Source organism: Stenella coeruleoalba (genome assembly GCF_951394435.1).
Source record: "Stenella coeruleoalba genome assembly, chromosome: 5".
NCBI classification, from domain to species: Eukaryota; Metazoa; Chordata; class Mammalia; order Artiodactyla; family Delphinidae; genus Stenella; species Stenella coeruleoalba.
This window is the reverse complement of record NC_137150.1, coordinates 20,571,067-20,590,878: the sequence shown is the minus strand read 5'-3', so window position 1 is coordinate 20,590,878 and position 19,812 is coordinate 20,571,067. Positions and strand designations below refer to the sequence as shown.

Sequence of the window (19,812 nt, the reverse complement as noted above, 5' to 3'; positions counted from 1 at the left end):
CTGACATATTTTAAGTGGATCATTATGGTTTCTGTGTTGAGACCAGACTGAAGGAGGCTGGCAGCGGCCGGATGTTAGGAGGCTGTTGCTGTGAGGCAGGCAAGAGCTCATAGTGACTTTGACAAAGAAGTACGTAGCAGAAAAGGCGGTGAGTAGTCAAGATTGTGGATTGATTCTGAAGGTAGAGCCAACAGAGGTTTCTTCTGGATTAGATGTCCAGGTGAGAGAAAGCAAGAGGTCAGGGTTGACAAGTTTCTGAACTGGAATAACTGCAATGCAGTTTTCATGAACTGAGATACAGAAGACTGTGGAAAGGGAAGGTTTTTAGTATGTGTGTGTGTCTATGGGAAAATCAGGAACTCGATTTTGGGAATGTTAAATTAAAGATGCCTTTAGACATTTGGGTGGAGTGGTTGAGCAGGCAGTCGGATTTGAGTCCTCAGCATAGTGACAGTATTTAAAGCCTTGAGACTGGATGAGATCACCAAGAAATGAATTTAACGGTAGAAAAGAAGAGGTTTAAAGCCCATCTTTGGCACCCCAATATTTATTTATTTTTTAACTAAAAAAATTTTTTGGGTGCGTTCGGTCTTCATTGCAGTGTGTGGGCTTTCTTTAGTTGTGGCAAGCGGGGGCTATCTTCGTTGCAGTGCTCAGGCTCTAGGCGCGTGGGCTCAGTAGTTGTGGCACATGGGCTCAGTAGTTGTGGCTCGCGGCCTCTAGAGCGTAGGCTCAGTAGTTGTGGTGCACGGGCTTAGTTGCTTCACGCCATATGGGATCTTCCCAGACCAGGACTTGAACCCGTGTCCCCTGCATTGGCGGGTGGATTCTTAACCACTGCACCACTAAGGAAGTCCTGGCACCCCAATATTTAGAAGTCTTAGAGATTTGCAAGAATTAGCAAAGGAGACTGAGAAACAGTGAGAAAGGAGGAAATACAGGAGAGGGTGGTGTCCAGGAAGCCAAGTGAGGGAGGTGTTTCAAGAAGGAAGGGATGATCAGATGTGTCAAATATTGATTATAGGCCAAGTCAGATAAGTGATCATTTGATTCAGTAACACAGAGGCTATTTGACGTAAGCAGTTGGGGTTGTGATGGTGGAGATAAAGATCTCTTTGGAGTGGGTTTGAAGGAGACAGTAGGAAGAAAGGAATTGGAGACAATGACTATATAGGATGAATAAAATGGTAATATGTATTCTGCAAATTTTTCACAGAGCAATTTGGGCTAGGGATTCATACTATTCTTTACAGCTCTATCTCACTTCTCTTAATCATTCCATAGCTTTCAATTCTATGAATGACCACGAAGTGTTTAAGATGGTTCTCTAAACAGGCCCTAACTCTCTGTTTTAGTAGCAAGAATGTCATTCATCCCTACCCTAACACACTAATACAGATGAAATGTTAAGTGGAAATCCAGAGACAGTGGGAGAGGCCAAGGCATTTTCAATAGTCTATATGGGGACAAGAGTAGACAGCAGCCTGGCTGCAGTGGGGATTTCATAAGGAAACCAGTAGAAAATAAAGGTTCCTAAACTGGTCTCTGAGAGCTCTGCTGCTTGGATTAGGACCAACAGTACACAGGCAAACATAGTCCTATGCCTCACAAGAGACACCTTTTCAGGCCATAGATACTTCTGTCAGTAATATATTTTTTCCAAAACATGTAAGCTTCCATAATTTGGCTGTGAAACCAATTATAGCTCTCCATTTCCTTTGTGCTAAAGAGTGAAAGTTTTTTCAGTTGTTGTTTGGGTACCAATCTCTGGGATGAACATCTGTGCTCTCTGATGCTATTCTCTATACTCTCAAAACAACTCATCCTATTTTGGAATGCCTTCTAGCTAAGAACCTCTTTTAGTTCCAAACTCTCTCTTATGAAGACAGGAGCTGTCTCTCCCCAACATCCCACATTGCACAGCTGTTTATGAGGCTTGTAATTAATGAAGATTTGCTAACAATCACACACCCAGTGATGTTCCGGGCTTGTTGAGAGAAGCAAGGGTGGGCAGCAGTCATTGGGCTGGGCCTTCAACTGTGCATTTTGCCAATGGGATGTAGATTAGCTATTATATTTTTTAGTAAGAGAATTTCTGGAAGCTCTACTGGTGTAGTTCAGGCTATATTACTGGGGAAATATGGAATGATCCGAAATGTAGAAAAATTAAAGGGGAATTTTCTGAACAGAATTAGGTTTTGTTGCTGTTGTTGTTGTTAAGCCTATTTAAAGAGGAGTAATACTCTATCCCCTACCAATTCTTCACAATTTCCCCATTTATTATCTGGGTTGCCTGATTTCTATTTTCAATTGTTTATAAAACGCTAGCTTCTGCAGCCAACCTCACTTTCTTTGTTCTGATGATGAGAGCTTGATCTAGTATGAAGGTTGAAAAGTCAAGTATCTGTAGGAGTCAAAGAAGGAACCAAGCACAGCAGCCCAGCATCAGAAGTCACTGGATAGAAAAAAAAAAAAAAAAAAAGAAAAGAAATCACTGGAGGGAGATGAGGACTGGGGTGGATTAGTGAGAGAATGCTCTGCTCTAGTCAGTTGCCATGTGAGAATGTGTGCTGCTCTTAATACTCCTCAAGTGTTTCAAGGGAAGCTAGGAATCTGGATTTGAACATGACATCTTTCATCTTGGAAATGTTGGCAACAAACTCAAAGTTTTAAGAAAAGCGCTCTGTAACCCAATACGTTGCGGGCCAAAGCAAACACATCTGCAGGCTGGATCCAACCCCAGGCCATCAGTTTGTGACTTCTGATCCAGATGGATCAGTGGTTATGGCGATGATTTGGGACTGGTTCTTTTCAGACTTAAAAACAACTGGTTGCTAGTGATCTAAACGTTCTCACTTACAAGTTGTTCTCTTCGTTTCCTGTTTTTGTAACAAATCTTAAATCACATTAGTCTGATATTTGAAACCTGCTGGTTAAAAGTAGAGGGACCATACATCCAGGACTGCCCAGCACAGCACTGGCTTAGGCCTGTAGCCGTTAAAATTATTAATACTGTTCCTTTTCATTCCTGACATGTTCCAGTTAGGACAATAAATTATACGGATGCTTTAATTAAGAGTCTCTTTTATCCCCACTCCCCCATTTTTCACTTACTTTTATTTTTTATTTATTATTTTATAGCAAAAACTTTTATGTGTAGAATTAGCCAGCTGGACTCAGTTTAGATGACCCCAGTTTTGCTGGCAACATCCTAAGCATCATACTCAGGAGCCAGTGGAACATATGCCTTCTTCTCTCCATCAGGCCTGATCAGAGTGTTGACTCTGGCCATGTCAATGTCATAGAGCTTCTTCACAGCCTATTCAGTTTGGTGTTTGTTGGCCTTGACATCCACAATGAACACCGGTGTGTTGTTGTCTTCTATTTTCTTCATGGCTTACTCGGTGGTGAGGGGGAACTTGGTGATGGCATAGTGGTCAAGCTTGTTTCTCCTAGGGGCACTCTTCCGAGGATATTTGGGCTGCCTCCTGAGCTGCAGTGCTTTGCGCCGTCCGAAGATGTGTGACGTCTGGATCTCCTTTTTTTTCGTGGCCGTGGACGCTGCCTTTCAACACTGCTTTCTTGGCCTTCAAAGCCTTTGCTTTGGCTTGGGCTTTCAGAGGAGCAGGGGCTTCCTTCTTCGCCTTCGGCGCCATCTTTGTGAAAAGGGGTCACTTATTATTTATTTATTTATTTAATTGTTATTGAAGTACAGTTAATTTACAATGTTGTGTTAGTTTCAAGTATACAGCAAAGTGATTCGGTCAGATTCTTTTCCATTATAGGTTATTACAAGATACTGAGTATAGTTCTCTGTGGTATACAGTGGGTCCTTGCTGTTTACCTACTTTATATATAGTAGTATGTGTACATACATATGCATTCTGTGTGTATATATTATATATATATATATATATATTTTAACAGCTTTGTTGGAGTATAATTGCTTTACAATGGTGTGTTAGTTTCTGCTTTATAACAAAGTGAATCAGTTATACATATACATATGTCCCCATATCTCTTCTCTTTTGTGTCTCCCTCCCTGCCACCCTCCCTATCCCACCCCTCTAGGTGGTCACAAAGCACTGAGCTGATCTCCCCGTGCTATGTGGCTGCTTCCCACTAGCTATCTATTTTATGTTTGGTAGTGTATATCTGTCCATGCCACTCTCTCACTTCGTCCCAGCTTACCCTTCCCCTCCCTGTGTCCTCAAGTCCATTCTCTACATCTGCATCTTTATTCCTGTCCTGCCCCTAGGTTCTTCAGAACCTTTTATTCCTTTTTATTTTAGATTCCATTATATATGTGTTAGCATACAGTATTTGTTTTTCTCTTTCTGACTTACTTCACTCTGTATGACAGACTCTAGGTCCATCCACCTCACTACAAATAACTCAATTTCGTTTCTTCTTATGGCTGAGTAATATTCCATTGGATATATGTGCCACATCTTCTTTATCCATTCATCTGTTGATGGACACTTAGGTTGCTTCCATGTCCTGGCTATTGTAAATAGAGCTGCAATGAATATTTTGGTACATGACTCTTTTTGAATTATGGTTTTCTCAGGGTATATGCCCAGTAGTGGGATTGCTGGGTCGTATGGTAGTTCTAGTTTTAGTTTTTTAAGGAACCTCCATACTGTTCTCCATAGTGGCTGTACCAATTTACATTACCACCAACAGAGCAAGAGGGTTCCCTTTTCTCTACACCCTCTCCAGTATTTATTGTTTCTAGATTTTTTGATGATGGCCATTCTGACCAGTGTGAGATGATATCTCATTGTAATTTTGGTTTGCATTTCTCTAATGATTAATGATGTTGAGCATTCTTTCATGTGTTTGTTGGCAATCTGTATATCTTCTTTGGAGAAATGTCGATTTAGGTCTTCTGCCCATTTTTGGATTGGGTTGTTTGTTTAATTGATGTTGAGCTGCATGAGCTGCTTGTAAATTTTGGAGATTAATCCTTTGTCAGTTGCTTCCTTTGTAAATACTTTCTCCCATTCTGAGGGTTGTCTTTTTGTCTTATTTATGGTTTCCTTTGCTGTGTAAAAGCTTTTAAGTTTCATTAGGTCCCATTTGTTTATTTTTGTTTTTATTTCCATTTCTCTAGGAGGTGGGTCAAAAAGGATCTTGCTGTCCAAGAATGTTCTGCGTATGTTTTCCTCTGAGAGTTTTCTACTGTCTGGCCTAACATTTAGGTCTTTAATCCATTTTGAGTTTATTTTTGTGTATGGTGTTAGGGAGTGTCCTAATTTCATTCTTTTACATGTAGCTGTCCAGTTTTCCCAGCACCACTTATTGAAGAGGCAGTCTTTTCTCCACTGTATATTCTTGCCTTGTTTATCAAAGATTAGGTGACCATATGTGCGTGGGTTTATCTTTGGGCTTTCTAACCTGTTCCATTGATCTATATTTCTGTTTTTGCACCAGTACCATACTCTCTTGATTACTGTAGCTTTGTAGTATAGTCTGAAGTCAGGGAGCCTGATTCCTCCAGCTCCAATTTTCTTCCTCAAGATTGCTTTAGCTGTTCAGGGCCTTTTGTGTTTCCATACAAATTGTGAGATTTTTTGTTCTAGTTCTATGAAAAATGCCAGTGGTAGTTTGATAGGGATTGCATTGAATCTGTAGATTGCTTTGGGTAGTACAGTCATTTTCACAATGTTGATTCTTCCAATCCAAGAACATGGTATATCTCTCCATCTGTTTGTATCATCTTTAGTTTCTTTCATCAGTGTCTTATAATTTTCTGCATACAGATCTTTTGTCTCCTTAGGTAGGTTTATTCCTAGATATTTTATTCTTTTTGTTGCAGTGGTAAATGGGAGAGTTTCCTTAATTTCTCTTTCATATTTTTCATCATTAGTGTATAGGAATGCAAAAGATTTCTGTGCATTAAATTTGAGTCTTGCTACTTTACCAAATTCGTTGATTAGCTCTAGTAGTTTTCTGGTAGCATCTTTAGGCTTCTCTGTGTATAGTATCAGGTCATGTCAAACAGTGACAGCTTTACTTTTTCTTTTCCAATTTGGATTCCTTTTATTTCTTTTTCTTCTGTGATTGCTGTGGCTAAAACTTCCAAAACTATGTTGAATAATAGTGGTGAGAGTGGGCAACCTTGTCTTGTTCCTGATCTTAGTGGAAATGGTTTCAGTTTTTCACCATTGAGGACGATGTTGGCTGTGGGTTTGTCATATATGGCCTTTATTACGTTGAGGAAAGTTCCCTCTATGCCTACTTTCTGCAGGGTTTTTACCAAAAATGGATGTTGAATTTTGTTGCAAGCTTTCTCTGCATCTATTGAGATGATCATATGATTTTTCTCCGTTAATTTGTTAATATGATGTATAACATTGATTTGCGTATATTGAAGAATCCTTGCATTCCTGGGATAAATCCCACTTGATCATGGTGTATGATCCTTTTAATGTGCTGTTTTGGATTCTCTTTGCTAGTATTTTGTTGAAGATTTTTGCATCTATGTTCATCTGTGATATTGGCCTGTAGTTTTCTTTCTTTGTGTCATCTTTGTCTGGTTTTGGTATCCGGGTGATGGTGGCCTCATAGAATGAGTTTGGGAGTGTTCCTCCCTCTGCCATATTTTGGAAGAGTTTGAGAAGGATAGGTATTAGCTCTTCTCTAAATGTTTGATAGGATTTTCCTGTTAAGCCATCTGGTCCTGGGTTTTTGTTCGTTGGAATATTTTTAATCACAGTTTCAATTTCAGTGCTTGTGATCTGTCTGTTCATATTTTCTATTTCTTCCTGGTTCAGTCTCGGAAGGTTGTGCATTTCTAAGAATTTGTCCATTTCTTCCAGGTTGTCCATTTTATTGGCATATAGTTGCTTGTAGTAATCTCTAATCATCCTTTGTATTTCTGCAGTGTCAGTTGTTACTTCTCCTTTTTCATTTCTAATTCTATAGATTTGAGTTTTCTCCCTTTTTTTCTTGATGAGTCTGGCTAATGGTTTATCAATTTTTTTAATCTTCTCAAAGAACCAGCTTTTAGTTTTATTGATCCTTGCTATTGTCTCCTTCATTTCTTTTTCATTTCTTTCTGATCTGATTTTTATGATTTCTTTCCTTCTGCTAAGTTTGGGGTTTTTTTGTTCTTCTTTCTCTGTAATTGCTTTAGTTGTAGGATTTGGTTGTTTATTTGAGATGTTTCTTGTTTCTTAAGGTAGGACTGTATTGCTATAAAATTCCCTCCTAGAACTGCTTTCGCTGCATCCCATAGGTTTTAGGTCGTCGTGTTTGCATTGTCATTTGTTTCTAGGTATTTTTTGATTTCCTCTGTGGTATCTTCAGTTATCTCTTGGTTATTAAGTAGTGTATTGTTTAGCCTCCATGTGTTTGTACTTTTTACACATTTTTTTCCTGTAATTGATATCTAGTCTCATAGCGTTGTTGTCGGAAAAGATACTTGATATGATTTCAATTTTCTTAAATTTACCAAGGCTTGATTTGACCCAAGATATGATCTATCCTGGAGAATGTTCCATGAGCACTTGAGAAGAATGTGTATTCTGTTGTTTTTGGATGGAATGTCATATAAATATCAATTAAGTCCATCTTGTTTAATGTATCACTTAAAGCTTGTGTTTCCTTATTTATTTTCATTTTGGATGATCTGTCCATTGGTGAAAGTGGGGTTTTAAAGTCCCCTACTATGATTGTATTACTGTCGATTTCCCCTTTTATGGCTGTTAGTATTTGCCTTATGTAGTGAGGTGCTCCTATGTTGGGTGCATAAATATTTCAATTGTTATATCTTCTTCTTGGATTGATCCCTTGATCATTATGTAATGTCCTTCTTTGTCTCTTGTAATAGTCTTTATTTTAAAGTCTATTTTGTCTGATATGAGAATTGCTACTCCAGCTTTCTTTTGATTTCCATTTGCATGGAATATCTTTTTCTATCCCCTCACTTTCAGTCTGTATGTGTCCCTAGGTCTGAAGTGGGTCTCTTGTAGACAGCATATATATGGGTCTTGTTTTTGTATCCATTCAGCCAGTCTATGTCTTTTGGTTGGAGCATTTAATCTATTTACATTTAAGGTAATTATCTATATGTATGTTCCTATTACCATTTTCTTAACTGTTTCGGGTTTGTTTTTGTAGGTCTTTTCCTTCTTTTTTGTTTCCTGCCTAGAGAAGTTCCTTTAGCATTTGTTGTAACGCTGGTTTGGTGGTTCTGAATTCTCTTAACTTTTGCTTGTCTGTAAAGGTTTTAATTTCTCCATCAAATCTGAATGAGGTCCTTGCTGGTTAGAGTAATCTTGGTTGTAGGTTTTTCTCCTTCATCACTTTAAATATGTCCTGCCACTCCCTTCTGGCTTGCAGAGTTTCTGCTGAAAGATCAGCTGTTAACCTTATGGGGATTCCCTTGTGTGTTATTTGTTTTTTTTCCCTTGCTGCTTTTAATATTTTTTCTTTTTATTTAATTTTTGATAGTTTGATTAATATGTGTCTTGGCGTGTTTCACCTTGGATTTATCCTGTATGGGACTCTCTGCCCTTCCTGGATTGATTGACTATTTCCTTTCCCATATTAGGAAAGTTTTCAACTATAATCTCTTAAAATATTTTCTCAGTCCCTTTCTTTTTCTCTTCTTCTTCTGGGACCCCTACAATTCGAATGTTGGTGCATATATTGTTGTCCCAGAGGTCTCTCAGACCACCCTCAATTCTTTTTTCTTTATTCTGCTCTGCAGTAGTTATTTCCATTATTTTATCATCCAGATCAGTTATCTGTTCTTCTGCCTCAGGTATTCTCCTATTGATCCCTCTAGAGAATTTTTAATTTCATTTATTGTGTTGTTCATCACTGTTTGTTTGCTCTTTAGTTCTTCTAGGTCCTTGTTAAACATTTCTTATATTTTCTCCATTCTATTTCCAAGATTTTGGATCATCTTTACTATCATTACTCTGAATTCTTTTTCAGGTAGACTGCCTATTTCCTCCTCATTTGTTAGGTCTGGTGGCTTTTTACCTTGCTCCTTCATCTGCTGTGTGTTTCTCTGTCTTCTCATTTTGCTTAACTTACTGCGTTTGGGGTCTCCTTTTCGCAGCTTGCAGTTTCGTAGTTCCAGTTGTTTTTGGTGTCTGTCCCCAGTGGCTAAGGTTTGTTCAGTGGGTTGTGTAGGCTTCCTGGTGGAGGGGCCTAGTGCCTGTGTTCTGGTGGATGAGGCTGGATCTTGTCTTTCTGGTGGGCAGGTCCACGTCTGGTGGTGTGTTTTGGGGTGTCTGTGGCCTTATTATAATTTTATGTAGCCTCTCTGCTAATAGATGGATTTGTGTTCCTGTCTTGCTAGTTGTTTGGCATAGGGTGTCCAGCACTGTAGCTTCCTGGTTGTTGAGTGGAACTGGGTCTTAGTGTTGAGATGGAGATCTCTGAGAGATTTTCTCCACTTGATATTATGTGGAGGTGGGAGGTCTCTTGTGGACCAGTGTCATGAACTTGGCTCTCCCACTTCAGAGGCACAGCCCTGACACCTGGCTGGAGCACCAAGAGCCTGTCATCCATATGGCTCAGAATAAAAGGGAGAAAAAAATGAAAGAAAGAAAGAAGAAGATAAAATAAAATAAAATAAAATAATTAAAATAAAAAATGATTATTAAAAATTTCTTTGAAAAGTAATAAAAAAAGAAAGAGAGAGCAACCAAACCAAAAAACAAATCCATCAATTACAAGTGCTAAGAACTATACTAAAAAACAAAACAAAAACAAAAAACGGACAGACAGAACCCTAGGACAAATGGTAAAAGCAAAGCTATACAGACAAAATCACATACAGAAGCATACACATACACACTCACAACAAGAGAGAAAGGGAAAAAAATATATATATCATTGTTCTTGAAGTCCACCTCCTCTATTGGGGATGACTGGTTGTCTATTCATGTATTCCACAGATGCAGGGTACATCCAAGTTGATTGTGGAGCTTTAATCCGCTGCTCCTGAGGCTGCTGGCAGAAATTTCCCTTTCTCTGTTTGCACAGCTCCTGGGGTTCAGCTTTGGATTTGGACCCGCCTCTGCGTGTAGGTCACCTGAGGGCGTCTGTTCTTAGCTCAGACAGGACAGGGTTAAAGGAGCAGCTGATTTGGGGGCTCTGACTCACTCAGGCCGGGGGGAGGGAGGGGTATGGAGTCCAGGGCGAGCCTGCGGCAGCAGAGGACACCCTAACGTTGCTCTAGCCTGAGGCTCACTGTGTGTTCTCCTAGGGAAGTTGTCCCTGGATCACAGGACCCTGGCAGTGGGGGTCTTAACAGGCTCCCAGGAGGGGAGGTGTGGATAGTGACCTGTGCTCGCACACAGGCTTCTTGGTGGCGGCAGCAGCAGCCTTAGCGTGTCATGCCCGTATCTGAGGTCCTCGCTGCTAGCCGCGGCTCGCGCCCGTCTCTGGAGCTCCTTTATGCGGCACTCTTACTTTCCTCTCCTTGCGCACCAGGAAACAAAGAGGCAAGAATAAGTCTCTTGCCTCTTAGGCAGCTCCAGACTTTCCCGGACTCCCTCCCGGCTAGCTGTGGCGCACTAGCCCCCTTCAGGCTGTGTTTACGCAGCCAACCCCAGTCCTCTCCCTGGGATCTGACCCGCGAAGCCCGAGCCTCAGCTCCCAGCCCCGCCCACCCCGGCGGGTGAGCAGACAAGCCTCTCGGGCTGGTGAGTGCTGGTCCGCACGGATCCTCTGTGCGGGAATCTCTCCGCTTTGCCCTCCGCACCCCTGTTGCTGCGCTCTCCTCCGTGTCTCCGAAGCCTCCCGCCTTCGCCACCTGCAGTCACCGCCGGCGAAGGGCCTTCCCAGTGTGTGGCAACCTTTCCTCTTTCACAGCTCCCTCCCACTGGTGCAGGTACTGTCCCTATTCTTTTGTCTCTGTTTTTTCTTTTTTCTTTTGCCCTACCCAGGAACGTGGGGAGTTTCTTGCCTTTGGGGAGGTCTGAGGTCTTCTGCCAGCGTTCAGTAGGTGTTCTGTAGGAGTTGTTCCACACGTAGATGTATTTCTGATGTATCTGTGGGGAGGAAGGTGATCTCCACGTCTTACTCTTCCGCCATCTTGAAGCTCCTCCGGTCACTTATTTTTAAATTTGTTTCTTTTAAAAAAGCTCTCATGGAACATTTAAAATATTTAAAAAACTGATAAATGCCATAAACATCTATGTAGCCATCATCCAGTTTCAGCAACTATCAACTAACCACCAATAATGTTTCTTCTATACCCTCAGCCACTCCTCAACTCCTGTATTATTTTGAAAGAAATCCCAGATTCCATATTATTTTATCCATAATTTTTATACCCTTTGAATCAATATTATTTAAGTACCAACCTCCCACTAAACATTTGCATTTTAACTCATTATGTTTCAAATTTCTTATCTCCTCCAATACCTTGACTTCTTTGTAGCCTTTCCTTTCTCACTGTCTGCCATTAGTCTGTCATTCTGTTCCTGAGTCCTTGTATTGAGGGACTTCATCAGTATTTCTCAAGAACTTTTCAGGAGTCATTGAATATTTGTTGCTGCTGAGGGAGATAGCCAATATTTCTGTCTAAAAACAAATTATTATATTTATTATTAAAAATAAAAGATAATATTTTGAACTTTGTTTTTCTAGTGTGTCAACTGCATCTGTCTTTTCAGATATTGATTTGTCCATTGGTTTGCCCTTTGAATTATTTTTGGTGAATTTATCTCATTGCTTTGTTACACAATTGGAAGAGTGTTGGCAGATTCCAGTTCTCTGAAGACTTCTGTTGTCTATTGTGGACTAATCCTGGGGTCTAATTTCAAGGTTCATTTGACATTTTGGTGGAAAATGTGTATTCTGGTAACTATGTCCTTTGAAAAACTTTGTGAGTTACAAATGATCAGAGAGAGAGAGAGAGAGAGAGAGAGAGAGTGACAGAAGACATGACTGTTAAACTTTGATAAATTTATTAAGGACTCAAGATACTTTTATGTTAGAATTTTCTTCATAGTTTAAAATATTTAGATTAATGCCTATGAATGCACATTATATAATACATATATATAGTTTGATAATACAAATAATTGATTCCTCAAATAAGCTAGTTTTGTTAGTTTGTATTTTATCTATTTGGGAAACTTGAATAAAAAGTATTACACTTTTACTCCCTTTTGAGTTTCTCTGCATTGTATTTATATTTTTCTTAGTTTATTTATTTATTTTTTGGCTGTGTTGGGCCTTTATTGCTGCGCGCGGGCTTTCTCTAGTTGCGGCGAGCGGGGCTACTCTTCCTTGTGGTGTGTGGGCTTCTCGTCGAGGTGGCTTCTCTTGTTGCAGAGCACAGGCTCTAGGTGTGCGGGATTCAGTAGTTGTGGCTCCCGGGCTCTAGACCACAGGCTCAGTAGTTGTGGTGCACAGGCTTAGTTGCTCCACGGCATGTGGGATCTTCCCGGACCAGGGATCGAACCCATGTCCCCTGCACCGGTGGGTGGATTCTTAACCACTGTGCCACCAGGGAAGCCCTGCATTTTTCTTCTCTACGATTTTTTTTCCATAACTTATATTAAGATTTTCTTTTTGAGTATTACATTGTTTTTTCTTTTCTTCATATGTTGGTAATCCCCATCTGCATTCTTTCCCATTATCCAATCTTCACATAGATCCAACTTCAATATTTTCTAAATTCATATACTATGCGTGGATTAATAATGAGGACTACTCTTTACCCATTTCATACTCAACCAAATGATTAAATGTATTTTTAAGGAGCATATACTTTTCATACTAGGTTGAAAGTTCCTGGAGACCAGAATCTCAACCTTTTATATCAGTATCAATGTATCAACCTTTTGTGTCTATATCAATGTATCAACTTAAAATTAAATATGGTAGACTCTCCAAATATTTGTTGACTTAAAATCTAGTTAGGAAAAATCATGTTTTGCTACATGTTTCATGTACTTGCTGACTATAATATAAATAAATTCATCCGTGTTATGATCTTATGCATTATAAATATTTAAGACATCAGCAACATTAATGGAGTTCTAAATAAAGCATAGAAAAGTTTAGCCACAATTCCACTATTCAATTCCAATTTTTAAATTTTTAAAATTTAAAAATTTAAAAAATAAATTGAAGATAATTGATTTACAATGTTGTGTTAGTTTCTGGTGTACAGCAAAGTGATTCAGTTATATATATATATTCTTTTTCAGATTCTTTTCCATTATAGTTTATTACTGTATTGAATATAGTTCCCTGTGCTATATAGTAGGACCTTGTTGTTTATCTATTTTATGCATAGTAGTTTGTATCTGCTATACCCAAACTCCTAACTTATCCCTACCCCTCCTTTCCCTTTTGGTAAGTTTATTTTATACGTAAGCGAGTCTGTTTCTGTTTTGGAAAGAAGTTCATTTGTAACACTTTTTTGGATTCCACATATAAGTGATATCATATGATATTTATCTTTCTCTGTCTGACTTATTTCACTTAGTATGATAATCTCTAACTCCATCCATGTTGCTGCAAATGGCATCATTTCATTCTTTTTTTTTATGGCTGAGTACTATTCCATTGTATATATATGCCACAACTTGTTTATTCATTCATCTATATACGGGCACTTAGGTTGCTTCCACGTCTTGGCTATTATAAATAGTGCTGCTGTGAACATTGGGGTGCATGTATCTTTTTGAATTCAAGTTTTCTCCAGATATATGTAAGGGCAAATAATTTCTACACTGCTATAATTAGTACCATAGATACTTTGTTTTAAAGGTCAACTTTATTAAGGTATAATTCACATACAATAAAATGTACCCATTTTTAGTGTACATTTTGGAAAAGTTTCAAAAAGTTTTCTTTTTCAAAAGAAAATTCTCAATATAATTTTGCAATGTTTTTTGGTCTTAATAATCTTTACAGTTTGATTATATATACATATATTTAATTGAAAAAAGCTGTTAAAAGGTAAAAAATACTACTCTTTTTCTAGCTATTGATACAAGTTTCCAGTCTTACTCTATGTACAATTTTTCTGGCTAAGACTGGCCCTGGGTAAAATTTGGAAACAAGCAAAGATTTTGCTTTAAATTTCCTCTTGGAGTCCATTTCTGCTTCCTCCTCATTCCAAGGAGCCCTGTCATTACAAGCCGCACCTCTACCTCAGTTGTTTATCACTTTGGGACAAAAGTATTTTACACTTTAGACTCCTGATTTTGTATTTAATGTGCTAATGCCTTTAGTGGTAGAGATTTTCAGTCAAATATATAAATGTCCCTTAATCATGTGTTGTTTGAAGACTTATTCCTTCTATAAAGTTACCTCTGACAGTACATTTGGTCATTTCTAGATTCTCTTTTTCAGGTATCTAATTCCTATCCTGCAAGGAGTGCATGAAAGGACAAAGCATCATGAGTGTGTGTGTGTGTGTGTGTGTGTGTGTGTGTATGTACCAACATGTGTTTTATTGCCTTGGAAAGAAGTGGTATCCTTCTCCAATATCTTGTGTAGGATGAGTTGGAGAGTTTTCTAGTTTTCAAACTTTTGTAAATTCTCTAGTCCTGACATATCCTGTTCTTTGCCTGACTGGGTAGACAAAGTGTAAGCTTGAAGGGCTACGCTGGCAGAATGACCTTTCATTCTCCCAGGTGGATTGAATCAGATACTGCTTTCCTCAAACACTCAATCACAATTCTTAGTCACAGACTAGGTCACAGGCAAGCAGTCAGCCTCAGGGTATGGTCATGTTCAAGTTCAGCTCATTAGTACCAGCCCAGGCTAGTCTTTTGTTTCTGTACTCATAGTTCTGTTAGGAAAGTGCAGGATTTAGGCTACTTTGAAAAATTTAATCCCCCCTTCCCAAGTTTTTGACTGTGGAACAGCTAGAGAGGGATGGACTTCGGAATAAAACAGACCCATCTGTGTGTGTATATATTTCCTCCCTCCCTTCTTCCCTTCCTTCCTTCTTTCCTTCCTTTTTTCCCTTTCTTGTTTACTGTTTCATTTGTTTATTGTTGAAAAGAGATAAAAGAGCATGGTACAATTTCAAACAAATTTAAGAGTATGTGATGGAAAGTAAGCAGTCCCTCTATCTCAAGTCTCTAAACTCCTTTCCTAAAGGCAGCCACACTTAGCATTTTCTTATGCGTCCCTCCATAAAATTTCAGTTCATAATCAAACACATATTTGTATTTATACCCTTTAATTTATATCCTGTTAAAAAGCTCAGATGTACCTGGCTTATTTTCACTTGAAACGTGTCCAGAATATTGTTTCAAAACAGCACTTACAGATCTACCGCATTCTTTCTAAAGACCATGTTTGGCTACATAGTGTTCTATTGTATTGTACATACTTTGTTGAACCAGTCTCCTGTGGAGGGAACTTAAGTTATTTCTAGTCAAAAAATTCTTTTTGGTTATTAAGGATGATACCACAGTGAGTATTCATAGAGATACATGAGGATAATTATTGGAGACATTCCTGAAGTAGGTTGCTATGTCTAACATTAAACTTTTAATAGTTATTGCCAAATTGTCCTTCAATGAAGTTTCATCAACTTATCCTCCCAGTAACAACATTTGAAAATGCTTGGTTTCAGACTATTAGTATCAAACTTTTCCAACTTTGCCTACAAATTCATTTTTCTTCAATAAATAACAAGCACTTTCTCTTCCTTTCTCCATTCTCCTGCCACCTTTAATTGTCTTATTTTTAATCACAGAATAAGATATTGAAGGTTATAACTTTTTAGAGTTAAGCATAAATTCCAAATGTTGACTATGCAGTCATGCCTTATAAGGAAGAAAGAGGTGTTTCTCTGGGCCTACATTCAATTTCCATGCTTCAGTCCCTCTTTGCTTTAACTCTGCCCACATGCTGGTTAGGTGGCAGTGTTAATTGGGCATTCTGCTTTTTGAATCTCATGTAGAGTGCACATCCAACTAGTTTACCACAAAATTTAAAACAAAAATGAAGAGAATGAACACAGCCATTAGAGTTGTTGTGAATCATTTGAGTCAAATGTAAATGCAGAAAGAAAATAGGAAAACTACCATTAAGTGCACCTTGCCCTTCTCAGTGGAATACAGTACAGATTTACAATGTTAATTATTTCCACCATCTATCTGTTTAAAAGCTGTGAGATTGCAATATGAATATGTCAGGTATTTAAATACTAATTTTACTTAAAAAAATCTGTACTTTTTATTAAAATATCATTATGCATATTTTAAAGTTAAAACTCTGTGCTATGTAAATGTAGAGTAAAATTCCCATTTATCGTCCACTGAATGTGAGGGAAATTGGATTTGTCAGGAAGCTGATTGATATCTCGAAGTGTTTTGTTTTCAGTGACTGGCACTGCCGAGCTACAACCATCTATCATCTAAAAGGTAATTAGTCAGATTTCTCATCATGAGCCTTCAATCCTGCTGTTTTATTGTTGAAATACCACAAACCAGTAGGCAATCTGAATGCAGATAAAGTTCTCTGTCATGGTCTTAAGGACAAAGACAACATTTTGCAATTCAGCAGTAGTGAGTTTGAATAAAAGTCACTGAAATGTAAGTTTGGGTCTTATAAGAAAATAAACGTAATAAAAAATATAACTTGATACCCTACTTGTCCTCTAAAGTGACAACTGAGAAACTGGCTATTTACAAAGCCCCTTAATGTTCTAAAATGAACTTACTTTATTATAATATTTTATAAGTAGAAAGTTAAGTGGAAGAACATTGATCACATGAAAAATAAAGTTAGATAAAATAGATGAACCAGGTCCTGAATAGCTTTCATCCATTTTCTAAAATACTTTAGATGGTGGATAAAAATAATCTGTAATTAATAGTAGCTAATCATATGAAAAGTTTACTCCTTTTAAAATATTTTATAAGGGAGTTTAGAAATTAAAATAACTGGAAACTCTAAAGATGAATTATTTGATCACTCTTACATGTGCTTTGTACTAAACAAGCTTGCTTCTGAAATTGTTGCTAAGACACTTCTCGGGCCTTCTATGGTTTATAGGTTTCAGACAATTGATTCACATTTTTGGATCCCAAGAAGGTTGGTAACTTTATACCATTGAATATTATTTTCTTGACTTAATTCAAAATTGTTTATTATCTTTCAGAAAAATGGATCTCAAAATACTTCAGCTTTCCAAAAAGTCACAGATACCATAGTCATTACTTCTTAATGAAGTGTACATATAATGTGTCTTCTTTCAAACATTTTGTGTGGAAATGAATATATTTACATGTTTTCTCAAACCTTGGTTAAATAATAATTTTCTTTATGCCACAAAGTAATGTATATGCAGCATGTGTACATTAAAATTTATTAGATAAGCAATGTTTTAATTCAATTACATTGTCATATTTTCTGGTAAATAATAGATTTTACCACAGAGAAAATTTTTACATAATTGAGTTTGATTTTAAAATATAAACTAAACTTTAGTTTTGTATGCAGATTAAACACATACTTTACAAACATAGTATATAATGTGGACATTCCTATGCAATATGTAGAATATAATATCGCATATTATCAAGTTGTTTAGACATTTAAAAAATGGCACTATAATTTTTCTTGTATTATCTTTATTAAAAATACAGCAATTTATACACATATCTTTGTGTTTCCTTAAATAGCATAAGCTTTGGTTCTACCATGAATATTTCATAAAACCTTTTCATATGAAAACAAATACCAATTTATTATAAATCATGATTTCTTTCAATATCTTAATGCAATGTAAAAAAATACTCTTGTAGGTATTATCACACGAGAATAAAAAGTTGAGAGTAATTATCATTAAATAAGTAATTTTTTTTTTTTTTTAAATGAGGGAAATAGTGGGTTTGTTTCTTTGGAATCATGATTTTGGCCCACGGGCCCAGCCGCTCTGTGGCATGTGGGATCCTCCCAGACCAGGGCATGAACCCATGTCCCCTGCATCGGCAGGCGGACTCTCAACCACTGCGCCACCAGGGAAGCCCCAGTAATTTTTTTTTTTAAGATTTTTTTTTTGATGTGGATCATTTTTTTAAATTAATTTATTTATTTTTATATTTATTTTTGGCTGTGTTGGGTCTTCGTTTCTGTGTGCGGGCTTTCTCTAGTTGCGGCAAGCGGGTACCACTCTTCATCACGGTGCACGGGCCTCTCACTATCATGGCCTCTCTTGTTGCGGAGCACAGGCTCCAGATGCGCAGGTTCGGTAGCTGTGGCTCACGGGCCCAGTTGCTCTGCGGCATGTGGGATCTTCCCAGACCAGGGTTCGAACCCATGTCCCCTGCATTGGCAGGCAGATTCTCAACCATTGCACTACCAGGGAAGCCCTAAATAAGTAATCTTGTTAGACAGATAAATAGAATATTACATACACTGTTGCTCAATATAGATCTGTATTATCACACAAAATGCAGAGTTACTAGTTCCCAGAGAATTTTATTTAAATATTTTTATGCAACACTGAATAAACACAAACTGAAAACTTAAGTCAAACTTCTAGGTTCTTACAGGCATCCAAATGGAGCACACACACCCTGTTGGGGGAAGAGCATGTAGTTAGGGTTCTAATAAATGCAAAAATGCAAGAGTAAGAGCATACCTGATGGTTCCTGGAATAGCAAGGAGGTCAGGTAACTGGAGGAGAGTGAGCCAGGAAAGACTAGTAGGAGATGAGTTCAGAAGTGGGGTGATTTTGTAGGCAGGGCTTGTAGCTGTCGTGAGAACTTTGGTTTTGCCTCTGAATGAGGCGGAGCCACTGCAGGGTTTCAAGTAGAAGAGTGACATGGTCTGCTCTATGTTTTGGTTTTTTCGTGTTTTTTTTTTTTTTTTTTTTTTTTTTTTTTTTTTGCGGTACGTGGGCCTCTCACTGTTGTGGCCTCTCCCGTTGCGGAGCACAGGATCCGGACGCACAGGCTCAGTGGCCATGGCTCACGGGCCCAGCCGCTCCGCGGCATGTGGGATCCTCCTGGACCGGGGCACGAACCCGCGTCCCCTGCATCGGCAGGCGGACTCCCAACCACTGCGCCACCAGGGAAGCCCCTGCTCTATGTTTTAATAGAATCTTGCTGCTGCTGTGTGGAAAACAGACTGAAAGGACAAAGGTGGAAGCAGGAAAATCGGTTTGTCAAATAGGAATTAAAGGTTCGGGGTAGCTCAAGGAGACTTTAAATTCATTAGTAGTAATAGTTAACGTCTTTCGGGAATGCAGAACTACTTGGGTATATGCTTCAGTTTCTTGGTACCAAAATAGTGTTTATTCCTACCTTCTTTATCACTCTTGAACCTACGTAAATTCTTACTTGAAAAGCCTTCTTCGACATAAGTTAGAAAAATAATACTTAAGGATACTAATTTAGATCAGACACTATGAAACCAATATATCCCACACTTTTTTTTTTGCGGTACGCGGCCTCTCACCGTTGTGGCCTCTCCCGTTGCGGAGCCCAGGCTCCAGACGCGCAGGCCCAGTGGCCATGGCCCATGGGCCTAGCCGCTCCGCGGCATGTGGGATCTTCCCGGACCGGGACACGAACCCGTGTCCCCTGCATCGGCAGGCGGACTCTCAACCACTGCGCCACCAGGGAAGCCCTATCCCACACTTTTAATGCAATTTTAGTGCAAGAAAATTTCATTAAAACAAAGTTTGTCATGGTTGGGCTTTAGCCTATATAAAGTATTGTGGTATCACTTATCGCCCACTCACAAATTTGGATTCATAATACCTGCCTAAGGTATAAAGAATTTTCACAAACTGAGTTTTGGATTTTACTCCAATATGCTCTATTATGCTAGTATTTTAAGTATCTTGTGAAG

At 38.5% G+C, this 19,812-nt stretch overlaps 1 long non-coding RNA gene and 1 pseudogene across 2 annotated transcripts in view; one reads left to right on the top strand and one right to left on the bottom strand.

Annotated features, from left to right (window-relative positions):
- LOC307186803 overlaps window positions 1-19,812 on the top strand; it is a 332,981-nt gene that overhangs the window by 278,559 nt on the left and 34,610 nt on the right. The gene's annotated exons all lie outside the window — the stretch shown is intronic.
- On the bottom strand, window positions 3,182-3,662 carry LOC307187091 (large ribosomal subunit protein uL23-like; annotated as a pseudogene). The gene has a single exon. The product of its transcript is annotated as a large ribosomal subunit protein uL23-like (transcript).